General features: G+C 48.4%; 1 pseudogene; it reads left to right on the top strand.

Moving 5' to 3' along the window:
• The first annotated feature begins 1,968 nt into the window (after positions 1-1,968).
• LOC140594024 (mothers against decapentaplegic homolog 2 pseudogene) lies at positions 1,969-9,006 on the top strand (annotated as a pseudogene).
• The last annotated feature ends 949 nt before the right edge of the window (positions 9,007-9,955 follow it).

Below are 9,955 nucleotides of genomic sequence, written 5' to 3'. Positions count from 1 at the left end.
TAACATGCTCCTGGCACTGCTCTATGTTCTTTAACATATAAATGTATGAAATCTTTATAGCAATCCTATGTGATATTACTATCTCCATTTAATAAATGAGAAAACTGAGGTACACTATTTAAGTAACTTGGCCACGACTACACAGCTAGTAAATGTAGAGAGTATTATGTAATTCATCTATTTTTACCAAAGATATTTTGCGGTGTTTAGGCATAGGAAAATATTCAGGATGCTTTTAAAGTCATCTACCTTGAGAAGGTAGTCTATCTGGAGGGATGGTGTTCTTAAATACCAAAACACAGGGGTGCCTAGTTGGCTCAGTCACTTTAGTATCTGGTGTACCTTCAGCTCAGGTCATGATCCTGGGGTCCTGGGCTCCAGTCCTACATCAGGCTCCCTGCTCACTGGGAATGTCTGCTTCCCCCTCTCCCTCTGACCCTCCCCTCTGCTATGCTCTAGCTCTTTCTCTCTAAAATGAGTAAAATAAAAAATATTTAAAAAATACCTAAACACAGAGAAAACAAATATGTAATCACAATGTTTTTCAGTGTTTTGTGGTCAATTACATGACATGGAACAAATAAGAGACACGTGGTAATTTAGTAAGCATGGCATTGCTGAATATTTTCAAGGAAGGGGAATTATAATTTGAATGAAGTGTGGAGAATGACTTGTCAGGCAGTAGTGATAACTTGCAGAAATTCAGAGAATTAATGATAGCAAGATGAAATTAGTGGCAAGTAGCAAGAGAAAAATTAGGGAGCATTTGGAAACTAGAATTGCACATGTAGTTTGTAAGATATTGGCACGAGGTAGGAAATGGGGCACTGAATAATTATACATAGGCTTCTGGGCTAGGTGTTAGGGTAGTTGCTGTTGATAATCATTTATTTAGACAAAGTGAAAGGAAAAAGCACCAGCACTGGCAAATTTGGGCTGGAGGATAAATGACTTAAGATATGGACATACTGATTTGAGTTATAATGTAGGAGATTTTGTATATGTGATGGCATAGGGACAAGTTGGATTCTGCTATGATTATTATACTATAATTAGATTTTTAATGAAATTAGAATTTTTAAAAAATCTGAATTCAAATCAGAGTAGTATAGAGTTGATTTTTACAAAAGTTCTTAGATTTATGTGACAAAATGGTGATTTATTGATTGTGTACTTCAAAGAAAGTTTGTTTTATAATATTTAAAAATGATTGTCTAATGTCTGACATTTTAAAAAATAAATTTTGTATTAGAGCCTCTGTGAAACTTTCTTTTGCTCAGGGTTTGGGTTTGTCTGGTCCTCAGGGCACTCCATGGGGCTGCCCCCAAATCTCCTCAACAGGTGAGCAAGTGTCCACTCCTGGCTTGACTACAAAAGGTGGACCAGGGCAGCGGCCCTCAACAGGCCTCTCTATCTATGTTGGACCCTGGCTCACAGGTGCCAACGTGTCCCGGTGGACGCCCCAGAGACTCAGACCCCAGACAGGCAGATGCAATTAGCAAGAGGGTTTATTGAACATTTGTGCAAAGGGGCTCTCTGCCTCCGAGGAGGAAAAGAGCCCCGATTAGCAATTACAGGTATTTTTTGAAAGGCAAAAGGAAAGAAACCACCTAAAGACAAAAGAACCGCGGGAGTCCCATAGCATCCAGGTTGATTTCACAGAGGGTCAACATGAACCTATTCAGGGACATTCCAATCAGGGTGTGGCAGGGAAATGGTTTTCTTATTGTAAACAGAATGCTTTTAGTTGCTAAAATTTCAGGAAGGCGCCTGGATGTGCTGCCTCTGGATTAGGGCTGGCCCTATTTACAAGGGGGGGAGGTTTCTTCATCTATAGTGCAGACAAGAGACCATGGAAGGGACCTTGGGCCAAGGCATTGAAGGACAGATGCTCAGCAGCACTTTAGGTTAGATAAAGAAGGATATTTCCTTAGTGTGGATTGCTGCCTTTAGTAAAAACATGTCCATTTGGCATTCACTCCACCAGTTGTGAAGAGACTGCTGGGATAGAAGAAATCATGTGGATGAGCAGGTAGGAGTACAGAATGGGAAAAAAAAAAGTGGTTTGAGAAAGCAGTTAAATGTCTGGCAGAGAAACTAAAGAAAACAGGACAATTAGATAAGCTTGAGAAAGCCATCACCACTCAAAATGGTAATACTAAATGTCTTACCATACCAAGCACTTGCTCTGAAATTCAGAAACTGAGGACACCCATTGTGATAGATCAGTGGGATAAGACAGGCCTTCACAGCTTCTTTGAGCAAACCAGGTCTCTTGATGGTTGTCTTCAAGTATCCCATTGAAAAGGACAGCCGCATTTATGTGTCGCTGACGGTGGTACTGGCCTGATCTTCACAGGCATCATGAAACCAAAGCAATTGTAAGCTGTGAATGTGCTTTTAATCTTTAAAAAGATCTGAAGTATGTTTACACTTTACTATTACCAGAGATTTGAGACACAAGTTTTGCTTCCAGTATTGAAATCCTAATAGAACTGTCACCTCTAGATGATTATACCTGCTCCATTCCTGGAAATATTAATTTCCCAGTGAGAACTGAGCCACAGAGTAATTACACCCCAGAAACTCCATCTCCTGAATGTATCATGGAAATTGGAAAAAACATGATCAACAGATGAACGGATATAGGATCTCCAGCAGAACTATCTCCTACTACTTTTTCTGTGTTAACCATAGTTTGAATTTGCAGCCAGTTACTCATTTAGGTGTTCAGTAGTGAAGAAACCTCCCCCCTTGTAAGTAGGGCCAGCCCTAATCCAGAGGCAGCCCATCCAGGCGTCTTCCTGAAATTTTAGCAACTAAAAGCATTCTGTTTACAATAAGAAAACCATTTCCCCCCACACCCTGATTGGAATGTCCCTGAATAGGTTCATGTTGACCCTCTGTGAAATCAATAACCTGAATGCTATGCAACTCCCGAGGTTCTTTTGTCTTTAAGCGGTTTTTTTTCCTTTTGCCTTTAAAAGATACCTGTAATTGCTAATCGGGGCTCTCTTCCTCTTCGTAGGCGGAGAGCCCATTTGCGCAAACGTCCAATAAACCCTCTTGCTAATTGCATCTGCCTGTCTGGGGTCTGAGTGTCTGGGGCGTCCGCCGGGACACGTTGGCACCCGTGAGCCAGGGTCCAACATTTGGGGGCTCGTCCGGGATCCGAGACGCCCCAGGCTCAATCCTAAGACCGGTAGGAGGTAAGACCGAGCTCGCTAAATGTCATATCTGTCTCGTCCGTTTGTCTGACTGGCCGGATCTGTGCCGGGTCTGTATTGTGCCTGCAGGACGCTGTACTCTGTATTCTGTATTTGGACCAGCGGGGGAGGCAGACGTGCCCGAGACCCCTGGTCCCCCTCCGGAGTCGGACTCCGGAGTGGTCTGGAAGAGGAACGGAGCCCCGGCACTCCCTCCTCTTCAGGGACGGTCGTTGTTCGCGACTGCTCCCATCTGAATCCGCCGCGCCAGTCCTGTCATTCGTGTGCATCTGTTCGTTCTGTGTCTTTCTGGTCCCGCTCCGGAGTCGGACTCCCGAGTGGTCTGGAAGAGGGAGGGAGCCCGGCACTCCCTCCTCTTCGGGCAGGGTCGCTGTTGGCGGGGAGGGTCGCTGTTGGCGACCGCTCCCGTCTGAATCCGCCGTGCCGGTCCCGTCATCTGTGTGCATCTGTCTGTTCTGTGTCTTCCTGTCCTCTTCCTCCCCGCTCACCTCTTTTCTACACCCGCGGGGCAAACTGTAACCACCCCTTTAAGCCTCGCTCTAGATCACTGGAAAGAAGTCGCCGGCGAGCACACAACCTTTCGGTCGAAGTCAGAAGACGAAGATGGGTCACCTTCTGCTCCTCAGAGTGGCCGACTCTCAACGTCGGGTGGCCCAGGAATGGAACTTTTAATATTGATATTATCTTGCAGGTGAAGGCCCCGGTCTTTCAGCCAGGACTCCATGGGCACCCTGATCAGCTCCTGCAGACTCTCCTCACCACGGAGGAGAGACCGCGCGTCTACAGAAAAACGTCCCTGGGGCGGATGGGAGGCCGCCCCAGCTGCCTAATGAAATTGAGGACGTTTTCCCCTTGGTTCGCCCGACCTGGGACTATGACACTGCTGCTGGGAGGGAGCGGCTCCGTCTCTATCGCCAGGTACTCCTAGCGGGTCTCAGAGGGGCAGGGCGTCGCCCCACCAATTTGGCAAAGGTACGTGCTATAGTGCAGGGAAAAGATGAGACGCCGGCAGGTTTTCTGGAAAGATTAATGGAAGGCTACCGTATGTATACTTAGAGAGAGAGAGGAGAGAGAGAGAGAGAGAGACAAAATAAAAGAGATAAAGGAAACGCAATAAAGAACTGACTGGGATACTGGCCACCGTAGTACAGGGCTCAGGGCAGAGTAAGTCAGGACAGAGTAAGGACCTGGGAGACAAAAGAAGACCACGGGTTGAACGAGACCAGCGTGCCTACTGCAAGGAAAAAGGACATTGGGTTAAAGATTGTCCAAAGAAGGGCCAAACGCAGGGACCTAAGAAGAAGCCCATTCCCGTACTGTCCCTAGAGGATGAAGAGTAGGGATGTCAGGGCCAGGAGCCCCCCCCCCAGCCTCGGATAACCCTTAAAATGGGGGGGTCAACCAGTGACCTTCCTGGTTGCTACGGGAGCTCAACATTCAGTTTTAACTGAGGCAGAAGGACCCTTGAGCTCTATCTAGAAGATGCATTCTTTTGCCTAAAGTTAAGCTCTCAAAGCCAGCCTATTTTTGCCTTTAAATGGAAAGATCCTGAGACGGGATTCTCAGGACAACTCACTTGGACAAAGCTACCACAGGGATTCAAAAACTCCCCCACCTTGTTCAACGAAGCCTTGCATCAGGACTTGGCAGACTTCCGAGTTGGCCATCCGGACCTCGTTCTCCTGCAGTACGTGTTTGATTTGCTCATAGCGGCTAAGACAGAACAGGATTGTGTAAAAGGTACGGGGGCCTTGCTCGAGAGACTGGGAGGACTGGGGTATAGGGCCTCCGCCAAAAAGGCCCAAATAGGCCAGAGACGAGTGACCTATCTGGGATATCTCCTGGAAGGAGGCCAGAGGTGGCTGACGGAGGGCCGCAAAAAGGCTGTAGCCCTGATCCCAGCACCCACTAGTGCCAGAGGGCTACGAGAGTTCCTCGGCAGTGCTGGGTTCTGCCACCTCTGGGTACCCGGGTTTGCGGAGCTGGCGGCTCCCCTATATCCTCTCACGAAATCCAACACCCCCTACCACTGGGGAAAGGAGCAACAATTGGCTTTTGACAAAATAAAAAGGGCCTTATTGACCGCCCCTGCCCTGAGCCTCCCAGATGTAACCAAGCCATTTGCACTATATGCTGATGAACACCAAGGAATACCCAAAGGGGTCCTAACTCAGAAACTGGGACCCTGGAAAAGGCCCGTGGCATACTTTTCAAAAGAAAATTAGACAGAGTGGCTGCAGGATGGCCCCCATGTCTCCGAATAATAGTGGCTGTGGCAGTCCTGGTAAAAGACTCAGATAAGTTGGCCTTCAGCCAACCCCTCACTGTGGTGGCCCCCCCATGCCATAGAGACAGTCATCCGCCAGCCCCCTGATCGATGGCTCTCAAACGCCAGGTCACCCATTATCAGGCCATGTTACTGAATTCTGAGCGGATACGGTTCGGAACGGCTACATCCCTAAACCCGGCCACCTTGCTTCCAGAAGCCGAGTCCCCCTCCCTGGTAATGCATGATTGCCACCAGATCCTAGCTGAGGTCCATGGCACCAGAAGGGACTTGACGGACCAGCCTTTGCCAGATGCTGAAGCAACCTGGTACACCGAGGGGAGTAGCTTTCTACGAAATGGTGAACCTAAAGCCGGGGCGGCCGTGGTAGATAATTCACTGTCCTGGGCATCAGCACGGCAACGACCCAGTAGCAGAGGGGAACAGGATGGCCGATGAAACAGCACGAGCCGCTGCACTAGGCCCACAGGAGGATGGACAGAAGCCTTCCTCACCAAACGAGAAACTGCCCAGGTGGTTGTCAAGAAAATCCTAGAAGAAATTTTCCCCTGGTTTGGACTGCCCAAGGTAATAGGGTCGGACAACGGCCCCGCCTTCGTCTCCCAGGTAAGTCAGTTGGTGGCCAGATTACTGGGGATAAATTAAAAATTACATTGTGCATACAGACCCCAGAGCTCAGGGCAGGTAGAAAGAATAAATAGAACAATTAAAGAGGCCCTAACCAAATTGACATTGGAGACTGGCACTAGAGACTGGGTCCAACTCCTCCCTATGGTCCTGTTCCGAGTCCAGAACACTCCCGCGCGCCATGGGCTAACTCCTTACGAGCTTCTCTATGGAGGTCCCCCACCAGTAACGGACTTGCTAGATTCTGCTATTGACCCTCTTGCTAACACTCCCGGTTTACAGGACAGGCTAAAGGCGCTCCAGATTATCCAGCGCCAGATCTGGAAACCCCTTGCGGCTGTCTACCGCCCCGGAGACACAACCAACCCACACCCGTTCCAGATCGGTGACTCCGTCTACATCAGGAAACATCAGTCCAGGACGCTTGAGCCCCGCTGGAAGGGCCCATTTACTGTACTACTGACCACCCCAACCGCCTTAAAGGTAGACGGCATTGCTGCTTGGGTCCACGCCTCACACGTGAAGCGCGCCCCATCAACGAGCACCGCTGACGCCAGCCAGGCGGACCGGACGAGCCACTCCAATGGAAGCTCCACTGCACCCAAAACCCGCTCAAGATAAGACTTTCAAAAAATTGTTCAATGACAGTTGTTATATTCCTACCTCTCCTAGCGCTCTTCACCTCCGCCAGAGGTGACCCTCATGCCCTCAAAAGGTTAACCTGGCAGGTACTAACGTCTGGGGGTGACGAGGTTTGGTCTATAACTAAGACCGCCCCTGTGGGAACCTGGTGGCCTAACCTATATCCTGACCTATGCAAGCTAACCATAGGGGCCCCTAGCCCATGGGACCTAGAGGGATACTTCGACACCTCTAGAGCCTCTAACCGAGAAAGCCCTCCAGGGCGACTGGGATTAGACCCATGGGGAGGCTGTGGCACGCCTGACAGAAGGGCCATGCTAAGCACTCTTCCCTTTTATGTCTGTCCCGGGTACCACAGAGATCGCAGGCTAAATCCCACCTGTGGAGGAGGGGAATACTTCTATTGTAAAAATTGAGGGTGCGAGACTAGGGAGACACAGGATGAGAGGCCCTCCTCCTCCTGGGATTACATCACTGTCAAGGCTAACTATACTCACCCGGGGTTACCAGGAACTCTGCAATACTACCGCCCCGATTTTAGGGACTGACTCTTACCTGGAGCCCCAGCCGGGAACTTGGTGGGCATGCAACAAAGTCCTCACCCCCTGTGTGTCAGCTAAGGTTCTAAATAGCTCAAACGACTTCTGTGTCATGGTGCAGATCATACCCAGGGTGTTCTATCACCCTGCTGAAACTCTAGAAAATCAGTATAATGAACATCCCACCCGTTTTTGGCGCGAACCTGTCTCCCTAACCCTAGCCGTTATGTTGGGACTAGGGGTCGCTACTGGGGTGGGTACTGGCGCAGCTGCTCTGATCCAGGGCTCACGATGTTATATAGAACTCCAGGCAGCTGTAGATGAGGATCTAGGGGCACTAGAGCAGTCCGTTTCTAAGTTAGAACAGTCCCTCACCTCACTTTCAGAAGTAGTACTCCAAAACAGGAGAGGCTTGGATTTACTATTCCTGAAAGAGGGAGGACTGTGTGCAGCCCTAGGAGAAAAATGCTGTTTCTATGCAGGCCATTCTGGAGTCATCAGAGACTCCATGGCCAAACTCAGGGAAAGGTTAAATAAAAGACAAAGGGACCGGGAGGCCCAGCAGGGCTGGTTTGAAAGCTGGTTTAATCAGTCTCCCTGGTTAACCACCCTAATCTCTACCATTATGGGCCCTCTAGTTATCCTGCTCCTGCTGCTAACTTTCGTCCCCTGAGTCCTCAACTGGCCGCTCCAGTTCATCCGAGAAAGATTGTTTATTACTCAAGCTCTGGTATTAACTCAGCAATGTCGGGCCCTCCAAACTGAAGAAATAAATGTTCCCTAAGATTTTAAGGTTAAAATCAGCCCAAACAAGAGGAGGGAATGAAGAAACCTCCCCCCTTGTAAGTAGGGCCAGCCCTAATCCAGAGGCAGCCCATCCAGGCGTCTTCCTGAAATTTTAGCAACTAAAAGCATTCTGTTTACAATAAGAAAACCATTTCCCCCCACACCCTGATTGGAATGTCCCTGAATAGGTTCATGTTGACCCTCTGTGAAATCAATAACCTGAATGCTATGCGACTCCCGAGGTTCTTTTGTCTTTAAGCGGTTTTTTTTTCCTTTTGCCTTTAAAAGATACCTGTAATTGCTAATCGGGGCTCTCTTCCTCTTCGTAGGCGGAGAGCCCGTTTGCGCAAACGTCCAATAAACCCTCTTGCTAATTGCATCTGCCTGTCTGGGGTCTGAGTGTCTGGGGCGTCCGCCGGGACACGTTGGCACCCGTGAGCCAGGGTCCAACAGTAGCATATTATGAATTAAACCGGAGGGTTGGAGAGAATTTTCAGGCATCACTGCTCTCACTCAGTGTAGATGGCTTCACAGATCCATCAAACCCAGAAAGGTTCTGCATAGGGTTATTCTCTAATATCAACCAAAATGTGACTGTAGAAATGACAAGAAGACATACAGGAAGGGGAGTGTGCTTATATTAGACAGGTGGGGAATTTTTCACCGAGTGCCTAAAGTGATGCTGTAGTCTTTTGCAGAGCCCCAAGTATCCTCAGAGATAGAGCTAGCACCCTGCAACAGCGTAAAATTCCACCAGGCTGCAGTCTGAAGATCTTCACTAACCAGGAATTTGCTGCTCTTCCCGCAGTGTGCTAATCAGAGTTGTGAAGCTGTGTATCAACTAGGATGTGCATCCTAAGAATGAGCTTTGTGAAATACTAGGAAGCAGAATACAGAAGGCACATGGTAAGGAACACTCAGCAGATTGTGTTGGGGAATGACTGCATAAGAAGGTTTCCAGAAGGAACTGTCCTCTACAAAGATGCCATGAATGTGATGGTTCAGACGGAGACTTTATCTTATGCAAGGTCAAGCCGTAAACAGTATGGATTCCTCCTTTTGTCCCTTGAGAAAGGGCGGCCTAGCCTCAGATAATATGTAAACAACCTCTAAAGTAGATTGGGATGAAAAGCAGAGGGCGTGCTTTGTCTGTTTTTGCCTGAGAACTGAATAAATGCAGCCTGCAAGGGCAAGAGCTTGCCCTTAGCCCTAGAGGCTTTGGGACCCCCACTGTGTGTTCATTCATTCATAGCCATGCAGCACCAAAGGGATTGAACTTCATCTGAATGGACCTCTACAGTGGTTGGACAAAGTATTAGCTCACATATGATCCCTTTGTTACAGAGAACTTGGCTCTTGTCTCACAGAGTCAAAGAACGAATCTTGAGGACACAGGGGCATGAGTAAAGGATAGAAGCTTATTAAGTAAAGATACAGAGAAAGCTCTTAGGAGTGAGAGGGATCCCGACAACGTTGCCACTGAGGGCTTGTAGGGTTGGTCTTTTACTGAAAGCCTGATCAGGGAACCTAAATCCTTTTAAAATATCCATTGATATCACCATTGAGTAAGGACTAGTGATAACATCATTAATGGCTTCTTCCTTTTGAGAGTCTGATGATTTTTTTGGTTACAGTAGGTGTTAGAACAAGACACCCTCCTCACCCACACCTTAGGGCAGTGTGGTCTGGCTTGTTCTCTTATCTCTGGTTTCCTGATACCTCAGCATTTTGGGGATTTTTGTGAGCCTGCTTCCATGGCTGCCTACCTAGCCCTGCCTAGCCTCATCTGTCCCTAACTCACCTTCAGGTGTGTTGCTTAAGCATGTCATCAAGCTTTGTTGCCAATC

The sequence above is a fragment of the Vulpes vulpes genome, chromosome 9, assembly GCF_048418805.1.
Source record: "Vulpes vulpes isolate BD-2025 chromosome 9, VulVul3, whole genome shotgun sequence".
In the NCBI taxonomy this organism is placed as follows: Eukaryota; Metazoa; Chordata; class Mammalia; order Carnivora; family Canidae; genus Vulpes; species Vulpes vulpes.
This window is presented reverse-complemented; position numbering and strand designations above follow the sequence as displayed.